Source organism: Halichoerus grypus, chromosome 7, assembly GCF_964656455.1.
Source record: "Halichoerus grypus chromosome 7, mHalGry1.hap1.1, whole genome shotgun sequence".
NCBI lineage: Eukaryota > Metazoa > Chordata > Mammalia > Carnivora > Phocidae > Halichoerus > Halichoerus grypus.
Window position 1 is genome coordinate 64,481,100 of NC_135718.1, and position 13,229 is coordinate 64,494,328.

General features: G+C 41.7%; 1 protein-coding gene across 1 annotated transcript in view; it reads left to right on the top strand.

The window, feature by feature from the left end:
• Positions 1 to 13,229, top strand: part of CCDC6 (coiled-coil domain containing 6) — a 108,321-nt gene that overhangs the window by 53,370 nt on the left and 41,722 nt on the right. The gene's annotated exons all lie outside the window — the stretch shown is intronic.

Below are 13,229 nucleotides of genomic sequence, written 5' to 3' on the forward strand. Positions count from 1 at the left end.
CACATGGCCATGTCTTAGGTTTGCCCTCTGTTAAAACAAAGGATACCGTATGAAGGTGTGATTCTGTTGTTGGGGGAGCTCTTGGTGAGACTGTAGCTCGTTCGTGGTCTGACTTGCACAGTGTGGACAAATGAATGATCAGCATGTCTGAGACAATCTCTCACGAATCCCAGCATGGTTCTTAGGCTATAAATATTTATTTTTATATATATATATATATATATATATATATATATACACACACATTCACACACACACACACACACACACACACACACACACACGCATACATTGTAGCAAAATACCCATAACAAAATTTGCCATTTCAGCCACTTTTGAGTGTATAATTCAGTGGCATTAAGTACGCTGTGGTGTAGCCATCACCACTATTCATCCCCAGAACTTCTTGAAAACCAGACTCTGTACCCATTAAGCAGTGACTCACCATCCCTCCTCCTGGTTCTTAGGCTCTGGAAAGGAGACGGATGTCGGGGAGTTTGAGGTTGACATGTTCTAGAGGTTCTGGCAGGTTCTAGAGCTATGTCTGTTCTATGGCGTGATAGGTGATCTCTCACTTTAGACATCAGGTATCACAGCATACCATTTTGGGGTGAATACCCCCAAAGCCCTCCTCTGGCTTTGGCCAGTTGGAGAGAGCTGGGACAACAGTGGGGAAGAAGGCTGCCACCCTGTGGTGCCCGCCCCCACCCCCCAGGCTTGCCTCAAGGACTTCAGCCAGTCCTTTGTGGAAGGCTCACATTTTCTGCCATCCAGTGTGGAAGAACGGATCTCCATCTGGAGGCTTTTTTAGAGTAATTGGTACCAATAGACTTTTTCTAATAGTGTAATCACTTTAATATGGCTCTGTAGGATGGTGCTTCTAGATAGACCTTTTTTTGAAAAGCCTGCAAGAAAAACCTCATGTAGGTGTCTCTAATCGACAAATGAGTGAATCGACCTGTTCACCAGGAAAGTGTTTGGTTAGCGTTTTCCACCCAAAGGCCACCGAGAGGCTATTTGTAGAACAATTCTGGGTTTGTCACCACGCTTTGACTGTTGTCTCTCATAGTGATTGGATATGGTTTTATGTGCATTTCAAAGGAATTCTTTGGGTCAGAGGACAAATAAGAGATTATTGCTGTGGAGGAGACACTTCCTTTCCCATCTGCCATGACTGAACTTGTATCTAATACCTTTATTTATTTTTTAAAAGACTTTATTTATTTATTTGACAGAGAGAGACACAGCAAGAGAGGGAACACAAGCAAGGGTGAGTGGGAGAGGGAAAAGCAGGCTTCCTGCTGAGCAGGGAGCCCGATGTGGGGCTCGATCCCAGGACCCTGAGCCGAAGGCAGATGCTTAACGACTGAGCCACCCAGGTGCCCCTATCTAATACCTTTAAAAACGGAAGTTTATTTAAGCATGGATGAAAGGAAATCCTTTTGTTTTAGAAGATCAGGTTTGGGAGATAGCTCAAATATTTTCAAATATGTTAATATCATTGAAACAACACACAAAAAGCATGCTTTTTCTCTTGCTTTTGTATATATCCATTGGGTAGCCAGAAAATTTTACTTTCATTTTATGAACACTTGTCTGAAAAATCTGCATCCTTTTGAGCCATGGGATTGACTATCTGATTGAAAACTGTCCTAAGAAGAACCTTCTAGTACTTTTTTAAGTCCAGCACAAGCCTGCATCAGAACTAAGTCAGCTCTGGAATGCCTCACAGACAAGTTGTATTTAACCATAATTTATAATTAAAATTTACAAGAAATGTTTTGTAAGCAACCTCTTCATCAGTTTTTGATTTATAACATGTATATTAGGAAATACGTCTAAAAGACTATTTTCCAAAACATTAGTTGTAGTTATACTTGGGTGCTGAGCTTATGGGTTATGTTAATTTTCTTATATCCCTTTCCTTCTCCTTTTGTAAAAGCAACATGCATTACTTTTGTGATTAGAAATGGCTTATTTCCTAAAAAGGACTTTTAAAAATTCTTATGCCTGTTTTGTCCTTCCCTTCTGAAACCTTCTTTGTCACTGGCTTTGAGAGCACAGAGTTCTTTCATAGTTGTGTCTGTTTGTCAAGGAGCTCAGTGCACTGAAGCCCACTGCAGACTTGGGTGCATTTGCAGGTGATAGAAGATTCTGGAATGCTCAGATCATTAAGAACTAGTATTATCCGAATGCTCTAATGACTAGCTTAACTGTCTTGTCAGTCTTGATATGATATATTCCACTGGTCCTCAGTCTTAAAACTTTTTTTTTTTTTTAAATAATGCCTAACTCCCCTGTTAACTACCAATCACCAATGCCAACTGGAAGGCCTGACATTGCTGAGATTGATAGTGGTTTTAGCAGTCGTGGATTTTTTTTTTTTTTTAATTTATTTGACAGAGACAGCGAGAGAGGGAACACAAGCAGGGGGAGTGGGAGAGGGAGAAGCAGGCTTCATGCCGAGCAGGGAGTCCGACGCGGGGCTCGATCCCAGGACCCTGGGATCACGACCTGAACCGAAGGCAGACGCTTAACGACTGAACCACCCAGGTGCCCCAGTCATGGATTTTTTTCACTTAGCTTTTATGTAAGCCTGATGCATCAAGTTTACTTCCTGCTCTTTGGGAAGTCCTGTTCTTGTCTGCAATCTTCTCTCAGCCAGTACTGCTGCCAAGAGTTAATGAATACTTTTTCTTTTTTTAAAACCCTGGAACAGGACTGAGATAAGAAGGGTACTGGGTATTACATTATATCTCTGAATCTTTTCAATCTAATCCAACTTTTAAATTTTAGACCTTAAAATAACAAATAGGTTAACGGTTTTGTACTTTTGATTCACATTTGAAATTGGATCTGGTCCTCGGAAAATAATGCTACTATAACTATGATAGAGAATATTATGTCCCTGCATATTCTTTTTTTTTTTAAATTTTATTTTATTATGTTAATCACCATACATTACATCATTAGTTTTTGGTGTAGTGTTCCATGATTCATTGTTCGCGTACAACACCCAGTGCTCCATGCAGAACGTGCCCTCTTTAATACCCATCACCAGGCTAACACATACCCCCACCCCCTCCCCTCTAGAACCTTCGGTTTGTTTCTCAGCGTCCATAGTCTCTCATGGTTAATCTCCCCCTTCAATTCCCCCCCCCCTTCATTTTTCCCTTTCTACTATCTTCTTCTTTTTTTTTTCTTTAACATAAAATGTATTATTTGTTTCAGAGGTACAGGTCTGTGATTCATCAGTCTTACACAATTCACAGCGCTCACCATAGCACATACCCTCCCCAATGTCTATCACCCAGCCACCCCATCCCTCCCACCCCCCACCACTCCAGCAACCCTCAGTTTCCTGAGATCAAGAATTCCTCATATTAGTGAGGTCATATGATACATGTCTTTCTCTGATTGACTTATTTCACTCAGCATAATACCCTCCAGTTCCATCCATGTCATTGCAAATGGCAAGATCTCATTCCTTTTGATGGCTGCATAATATTCCATTGTATATATATACCACTCTTATTAATCCATTCATCTGTCGATGGACATCCTGGCTCTTTCCATAGTTTGGCTATTGTGGACATTGCTGCTATAAACATCGGGGTGCATGTACCCCTTCGGATCCCTACATTTGTATCTTTTGGGGTAAATACCCAGTAGTGCCATTGCTGGGTCATAGGGCAGCTCTATTTTCAACTTTTTGAGGAACCTCCATACTGTTTTCCAGAGGGGAGGGCATATTCTTATTGATGATTCAGAGGACTTAAGAATAAAAGTCTTCTGGATGTCTTGTTTAGTGGCATGGCTTTATTGTTACTGACTTGGTCCCTGAGGTTAGCATGCCTTCTGGAATGCACATAGTTGATGCTCCCTCACATCCGTGGAAAGGTGACAGAGAGGAGAGGAAGGGAGGGGAGGGCAGATGCTGCTGCAGAAGCTGCCACTACCAGAGGACGGACAGCCACACAGTGCGGGAGGACAGCATGTGGCAGTAATATTCTTCCACCTCGGTTTGCACAGGAGTAAAACCGAGAGGTATAATTTGAGTGAGTCTCTGAATCTGCCTATTCATGCAGACAAAGACGTACCACTTCATGCCCCCTTTCCTTCTCCTCCCCTCAATTCTAGAGAAGCAGTTTCTCCTTCCAGCACCGTCTTAATGGATGCGGCTTTCTGGAGTGGATGCTTCCCCAACCCCAGGAGGCCTGTGGGTCTGGGTAGCAGGCATGCCCGCACGCACGAGCAGTGAGCACGGCGTGTCGGCATGTGCACCGGAGTCTGAGGCTGCCTTTGACCCTGAGTTTGCTAAGCCCCTAGGAGGCTTGTTTGTGCAGGCAGCAAAATCACATGTCAGGGCAAGAAATATGGATGAAACTCTCTAGTTAATTTTAAAGGCACCTAGGCTAGGATGCCATTGCATCCCTTCAGATGAAAACTGTTCCTGCCCTCCCCATGGCAGAGGAGAAGAGACCTTGAAATACGTTCTTCATTAAGGTGGTCAGAGCAATCGGGCCCTCTTGGCTTCTTTCAGGGCCATTAATGCTGGTCTGAAAAATTTGCCATTACCTATAGCTTACAGAACAGTTGGGTTAGAGGGTTGTTTGTGTGTGTGTATTGTTTTTATTACAAATTATCTGAACTTCAGCTTTGTCTGTTCTTTGTTTCTTTTCATGGAGCAAGGGGCTTTATACACTGTGTTCCCGATACATCTGCAAAGGGCTCCCAGGATGTTTTTAATGCATTTTAAATGATGCAGCCTCCAGAGGCCAAATGATGAGCCAGAATTTTCCTGTTTAGTAGCCTGCCAAAAATCTCTCTCCAGCACAATTTGCATTATGATTAGAAAACACAGTAAACTTGATGCAGTTGTTTAGTCTTAAGAAATCACGGAGTTTCTTTCCAAGTGTGCGTGTGTGTGTTGACATTAGGGCTAGATTGGATGTACCAATATGGACTCCCAAAAATGTAAGGGCAAGAGTAAAGGCTTTCAAGCTTCCCTTGCTGACTTCCTGAAAAAAATGTGGGAAAACACAGGTAGAGGGAAAATAAAAGTAGATGGAAAATGAAATTAAAAATAATTAGATGAAGCTGGAGGAGAGCTTGCTTTATTCACCAGGGTAGGAGTAAGCATTGTTATTTCTAGTTGAAAAGATGAATGTTAGTAAAGGACTGTTGGCTCCACTGTAGATAGCCTTTAGCCATCGCTGGAAACACTTTAAATGATTTTAAAACTGCAGTTATAAATGTTGCCATGTTTTGCATTTCTTGGGTAGGTTCTCTTTTCATTTCAAAACTGTTTACAGTTCACCCAGTCAGTAATTACCTTAAAATACAGAGCTGTATCCTGCTGCTAACTGCCTTTACTTTCCTTTTTTCGTCTTTATTCATAGAAAAGGTGTGGCCTTTTAATTCACAGTAATGTCTCAAGTTAGAGTGAGTTCTTTCTTTGGGCTGAACACTCTCTCAGAAGTCTTCAGAAGAAGAAAGTGCTAGGTTTTACAAAATGGATTTTCAGTGCAGTAGGCCGACTCGAGGGCCGAAAGGATTTCTTGATCTCATTTGTGGAGCATCTTTTAAAAATTTTCCTCCTGACCAGATTTCTCTAAAGGCATTAATGCTTTCGGCACCATCATGTTCTAGGGGATACAGGAAACTCAAACATAGCCCGTTAGGTATTCTGGGTGGATGGGAAGCCCAATGTACTGGAGCCATCTGCTCCGAAGTGAGCGCTTGTCCTTGGGGTTGAGTATGCTGTCAAGAAAATAACATTTAAAAAATAATTTTCTGGAAGGACCTAGCTATTCCCTTGCAAAAGTTACACCTGCCTTCCCTGTTAGAAAATGACAGATGAGATAATCCAGATAAACTTCACTGAGGATAAATAAAAGCTAGACAGAATGCTCTTAAATTTTTGAAAAAAGTATGAAGAACTAACAAGATGGGGAAGGCCTGCAGGCCTGTGCCCTGGGGGAGGTGGGAATTGAGAAGACCGCAGCTCCCAAGTCTGCTTTTGTCCTGAGAGCATTTGCTTTTGTTTTAGATTAAGGTAGGCCCAGGCTTCTGGTGCCTGGCAGAAGAAGATGGAATTTTCTGGCGGAAGATACCATCATCCTAGGCCACAAGTTTCGCTTAAAATACAAGTTCAAATATGTTGTCCAGAACACAAGGAGAACCAGGCACATGGGGATAGATTTCATGGATGTAAACCAGTAGAAACAAAAGAACAGAAATGGATTTCACAGATACTTTAGATATTGGGCTTAACAGACATAGACTCCAAAGTAACCATGCTTACTGCATTCAAAGAAATAAAAAAACCAAGCTTGAAATCTTTGTTAGGAAACACATCACAACTTTTCTTTCAGACATTCAAAAGGAGAGTGAATAACTCATGAATAATTGTATATAGCAATACATTTGGAATTTTAGATGAAATGGACAAATTCTTAGAAAAAAACATAACTTTCTACAACTGGATGAGGAGGAACTAGAAAACATGAGCTTTCTAACCACTGGAGAAATTGAATCTGAGAAACAGCCCTTCCTACTGAAAGAATTGCAGGCTCAAACGATTTCACTGAGGGTTGTACTAGCCGTTCAAGGATGAAATTCAGGTGATCCTTGAACAGCACAGGGATTAGGGGTCCAACTTCTCCTCCCCATCCCCCGATCAGAATCTATGTATCACTTCTAGCTCCCCTGAAACTTAACCACTAATAGCCTGCCGTTGACTGGAGGCTTTACCAATCACATAAACAGTCAGTTAACACATTTGTATTACATATCATATTTTTACAATAAAGTAAGCTAGAGAAAAGATGCTTATTAAGCTCAGAAGTTCAGTTAAGATGTCTAGACATCCACATGGAGATTACATATAGGCAGCAGGACAGAGATTCTCCCAACAGAGACATTCGGGAGTGTTGTCATTAGTTAATGCTTGGAGAAGAACAAAGACATATCATTGGCAATCATGTAAAGAGAATGCAAGAACAAGCCACAGGGTGGGAAAAGATATTTGCAACGTTATATAACCCAACACAAAACTACAAATCAGTAAGAAAAATGGACAGTCCCAAAGAAGAATGGATAGAGACTTGAACAGACCCTTCACATAAGCAGATAGCCAAATGAGCAGTAGACAAATGAACAAGTACACGTTAGTAATCAAGAAAGGCAAAATAAACCACAAAGATACTACTTAGAGAAGCCTTCTGTATGGTGTCAGAAAATGGATATGGTTGCAACTGCTTTTAGAACAATTTGGCATTACCTAATGATACTGGAAATATTCTCTGTCTGTGACTCAGCACTTTCACTCCTGGATATATTTCACAGTGTGTGCACATGTGCGCCAGGTGTCTAGAAGGATGTTCTTTGTGGCATTGTTCGTCAGAGTGAAAAACCAGAAATGACCCAAATACCCATTGTCCATGGAGTGGATAAATTGTGATGTGCTCATCAACGGGATATTATAAGGTAGTAAAAATACTCTTAGTAATGTGGGTGAATGAAATCACAAGTTTATTTAGCAGAAGAAGCTAGACAAAAAAAGAATGCCAAAACCGAGCAAAACTAATGTTTAGAAATATATAGGCAACAAAGTTTTTTCTAAAGAAAATGCAAAGAATTCTTACCATAAGAATCAGGAGAGCGATGACCTCTCAGGGACGGGGGGCTGTGATCTGGAAGGGAGCTGGCACTGTTCTATTTCTTGATTTTGGTGCCGGTCATCTGAGAGTACTATGTATGTAGTAATGGCACCCTTGATACTTGCCTAGGTGTTCCATTCGTCCTGAGGCTTCATCTAGGGGAAACTGTCTAAAGGAAGTGAGACTTTTATCATCTCTCCAGTCAGTCTTTGCACAGACAAGGCATTTTCTGCACGATCTGGAGTGGAATTCAGTACGTGCTGGTCGCTGCTGTTGGTGCAGCTTGCAGTCCTGTGAGGGTGATGGAGGATGTGCGCTGGGGCCCCAGGGCAGCTGCATACATCCAGGGAAAGGACAAAGGCCGTGAAGGCAGAGACCTTGGTTTTAACCAAGGTTTTTTAACCCTAGTTCGACCCCTCACCAGCTGTGTGACTCTGGGCAGGTCCTTGACCTCTCTAAGCTATGGTTTCATCCTTTGTAAATTGCAGATGATAGTATCCGCCATTACGGCCGAAAAATGCTTGGTACATCGTAACTAGAGCCTTGAAGTGTTAGCTGCTTTTGGAAGTAACTATTAGAATAAGAAACACACCATGAAGGAGACATTATAATGCACGGGAAGTACAGTGTGCTCCTCACAGCGTGAAGAAGAGGAGGAGGGCATGTGGGAAGGTATAGAAGATGTGTTCTGAGCCGTCCCCCACTTTGAGTAGGTTGGAGGGAGGGATTCAGGCACTGTACCAGAGGGTGCAGCGTGATCAGGGTTGTGGGGCCACGGGTGCACAGCTGCTCGTGGTACGGTGCTCCCATGTGACTAGCAGAGCTTGCAGTCTGTAAGCCCCAGGACCAGAGTGGTCTCTAGAAGTGTTTGCCCAGTATGATGGGTTTCAGTTTTTTAAACTTATGTTTTAGGAAAAGAGTCTTGAACTTTGCCTTTAACCACACAGTTACAACCACTCTCTGTGCTGAGACCCATCCTTCTTTGCTAGATGTCTGGACCCTGAAGGCTTTTAGGTTTGCAAACCTTAGACTGTCACTTGAGCAGAGTCTGAAATAGCATGAGGAAAGCATGGGAAACTTGCAGAGGGATTGGATCGTGGAAGGACTTGAATGTCATGCATTGGCATGTTACACCTTTGCAAGTAGTAGGGAGCCAGTGAAGGGTTTTGAGTGGAGTACTGAAGTATTAGGCTTTGTCTGCCAGGATGACCCATATTGGATCTGGGGAGATCCATTAGGAGGCTTTGGCAGTGGCCCGGTGAAGAAGAATGAAAGACTTGAACTAGACTGGGGCCATGAGCACAGGAAGAAGAGGGTGGTTTGACAGCTGTTAGGGAGGCTGACTTACTGCCAATTGGTAACTGATGAGATGTGAAGTGTTGATTGAGAATAATGGTACCAGTAACAGAAGGGGTCTGGAGGTGGGAATAAGTGTGGGCCCAAGAGGCATTTAGTGGTGATATAATGGATTTGAAGTGGGAGGCTGTCTTTCTGCTCAGGCTGCTCAGTAGAGCGGTTAAAAAGTTGGTTCATAAAAGACTCAGTGTTGTGAGAGATAGTTTTGAACTTTTTTGCAGAGCTTATATGAATAACAATTGTTTTTGACAATCCAGTGACTTAATGTAGTTATTGTCCTGTGGGGGGGGGGGGGCGTCGCTACTTGGTCCAGGTGCAGGTAGTTCTAGTCCTTGGTGGTTGTCAGTAAACCAAGGCTGTCAGTTGCAGGACTGGGTGGTAAGTACACAGGGAGAAATATTAGCGTGAACTAGTGAGAACTGAGGTGGGAGCATCTTGGGCTTATTCAGAAGTTGCATGAAAAACTGGGTTGTGGGCCGGTGGCTGGAAGGCTTGCCTCGCTTGGCATTGGCTGGATCGACAACAAACCCAGACTTGCACACACACTTCGCCCAGACTGGGATTTGGCAAACCTGCTGCATGCTGGGTGGGAGGCCTGGCTCAGCAGCCAGCCTACATGTGCACCTGTGGTGGTTCTCGCAGGTGAACGGTTTTCAGTGTCTCTACCTGCTAGAGAGAATTACTCAGTGAAGAGTTCTTGAATCTCTTATGTAAGAGGCCTGGTTCACAGAACGCTTTTGTAAATTATAAAAAAGATGGCAGTTAACGAGTGATTGAATGATGCTTAAGCCTAGCCTGTTCTAGATCAAAATAATGTTATACTTGTATTTTGTATTGGGCTGGAAGTTTCCTTTTGGGCCCAGTATATAATGAGTGGATAAAGTAACAAAATGCTCAAGTTTTAGTACTTAGAATTTTATAGGTTTACAGTTGTATCTTTGCTTATGTCTTCTCAGTTATGTTAATTTTTTTTTCTTTGATGGTGAATCCTAAGGAGCAAGCCTTTATTCATATAACCCTAATTCCATAAAAAATATGCTGCCAGTAGATCATCTGTTATATAACATAATTTCCATTCTACAGGGTTTTTTTGTTAATGTTAATAATACATTGCACAAGTAGGAGTTATAAAAACTATGTTTCATAATCTTTGTGATTGACTTTATAAAGTGTATTTATAGACAATTCTGATTAAAAAAATTTTAATCTACCTAAGCATTTTGCTTTAGATATATTTAAGGTGAACACATGAACACATTAATAGAATTTGCTCGACTATTTACTTCTCAGTTTGAATGATTTTTTTGTTCTAGTTCAGGATCACAGACCTTCTTGGAACATTTAAAATTGCTCATAAAGGGGTTCCTGGGTGGCTTAGTCGGTGCCTTCAGCTCAGGTCTTGATCTCCTGGGATCGAGCCCCACATCGGGCTCCCTGCTCAGCGGGGGGCCCGCTTCCCCCTCTCCCTCTGCCGCTCTGCCTACTTGTGATCTCTCTCTCTGTGTCTCTCTGTCAAATAAAATCTTTTAAAAAAATAAAATTGCTCATGAAGTGTTAAGGCCTTTGATTAGAAATTTAAAATCATGACTTGAATTTTGTGCCCACTTGAAGATGCCACTGAAACTGGAGTTTATTTCTGATGGCTGGTCTTGTGTCAGCCTAAGTCAGGCTCCCTTTAGGGTTTTTGTTTGTGGTTTCGTGAGCTACAGCTTTAACACAGGCAGGTGGATTCAGGATGTCAGTTCAAGCCCCGTTGGGGCCGAATGCCTTGAATTTACATGGTGTCTGTTTAAAACAATTTCAGAATTTTCCTCAGGTAAACTCTGTGGTGGTTAGTTTCTCAAGATCCCTTCCTTGCTCTGCCACCTCCCTCTTGCTCATCTTCATTCTCTGAGGATTTGAAAGGGGGGGGCTGTTTCTGTATTTCTCTCTGTGTTTCTCTTTGTGTTGGTGGTTTCTTTGTTCCAAGAAGAACCCTGTTTTCTACTTATAGTGTTCTGTTCCGAAACTCCATGCTCTGCTCCAAAATTGCCTGTCACCTGCGAGACGGCAGAACAAAGCAGGCAGCAAAGCTGTCCTTTGGGGATGGAGAACATTGTGAATCTTCGGCAAACAGATCCCAGGATGGCTTGATCTTTTCCAAATGGGTTAGTGTAACCCGGGGAACGTACTTGAGTTATGGTAACAGCAGCTTTACCATCAAATTCTCCTCAGGGTATAGCTTTTGAGAGGAAAAAGCCTCTTAAAATGGAGAGCTTTTATGGCTTTTATTACTAGTTTAATCTGTGTTGTTAAAGGAAATACCTAATCAGATATTGACAATATAGACCATCTGTCTAAATAGGAATATTTTCCTGTAAGCCCATGACAGCCTAACATTTTTTCGGATTGACATTCTGTGACAAATGCGGCGTCGTGGGCCAGACATTTTTCAACGTTAGTGTATCCTTTATTGTTTTAATTAACCTCAGGGCAGAAGAATAATGCTTAAAAAAAAAAAGGGGGTATTCTTTCAAATCAACATGGCAGCAGTTGAAAACATATTGGAAAACAGCTAATATAAAAAAAGACTTTGCAAAGGGTTTAAAGGTTTTAAAACTAAAGTTCATTTTTCTAAAACCAGTAGATACCATTTAAACTTAGCGTCCATAAACTGTTTTAGGGCAAGGATAATATCTTCACTAGAGAAGTCACCTATGTCTAAGGCAGGACCTACAGATAGAAGACACACAGGTAGTGTTTACAGAATAAAAATGTTAGGTGGAGATGTGCACGCTTTGCTGTTTTTTCCCTCATGAGTGATATTTGTCCTGTCGGGGTCTTTTGTGTCTGAAATGGCAGGGGCTCTTCTTGTTCTCTGTCCATTTCTCTTATGTCTTTTAATTACTGCTTGATCTTGCAGAACCTGAGTTTTAAGGAGCAAGCTAAAAATAGACTTGTCACTGTAAGCACCTCCTCGCATCTGCTTTTTTTCTGGGTCCCTGCAAGGTTGACCAGCTTTTTTTTGGAGTTGCACATCAAAAACAGTTGGCGGAAAACCAGCATCTGTTTAGTCAACATTTCCATTGTTAAAAGACTATGTCAGATTTTGAACTTTTTTTTTTTTTTAACCAAGAATGTGCTTGCTTACAGAGCAGTGGGATTGTGTCCAGTGTGGAGAGGGTTCGGTGCAGCCATGTGGAGGTTGCGCAGGGCTGGCTAATCAGACCATATGCAGGGTTTACAAAAAGACATCGCATCCTCCAGGCAAGCACGCATGGAATACTGAAACGTGTTTGGTCGTGTGACTTTTTAAACGCCAGGCATGCACTGGACACTAGAGGAGTCTGAAGATGATTCCTCTTAGGTTTGCTCAGGATCCGGTGGGAGAACGCTGGCTTGGGGTTCAGAACAGGATGTGGGTCCCAGACTCTGCCACCTTCCAGCTGAATTATCTTGGACACCTCTTTTGTCACATAGAAAATGGGGGTGATCATGCCTGCCTAATGCATATGAAGAATGTGGTACACCGTGCTGCCTGAAGAAATGGTTTTGAAGGTAAAATTAGGGAGCAGTGTCCTCTTAGATATGTACATACAACTGTGTGTGTTTCATTGTTTTTAATAGCCTTTACTTAATCTCCCCTTGATTTTGAAAATATTGGACCCTGTTGCTATCATTCTACCCAACCCCTGCTGTGGATCAACCCAACCTCCCAGTTGAGAATGTTATAAATAAAGCATAGTTCTTAATGAGAACCCCAGTAGTCATATGTCTGATGGATTTCCTTTATTCCCTTTTGGTTTTGATGGTTGGAGTACATTTTTAAAAAGCTTTTCAGTGACACCATAACTTTATCTTTTAACTGCATAAATAAGAGGCCTCCCCTCTTGGTTTTTAGGAAAGATGTAGGAGGTGTGATGTATGTTCTCATTATAGAAAGATAATTAATTGTACTGATTTTTGCCAAAGGATGCTTATTAGTATATTGGGAAATAGTATTCAGAATAATTTAAGTATGTTTTGTGATTGTGACATCTTTACACACATTATATAAATCTGAGTAAACTAATTCATTTAGTAAAAACTGACTGTAAAATTTCTATTTTTAATTTAATTTTTATCATGGTATAAAATTTGAAGAGTACCAAAAGGGTGTGTGCGTGTGTGTGTATATTGAAAAGCAAGTTTCCTTCTTTACCTCATTCCCTAGCCTCCCAATTCCTCCCT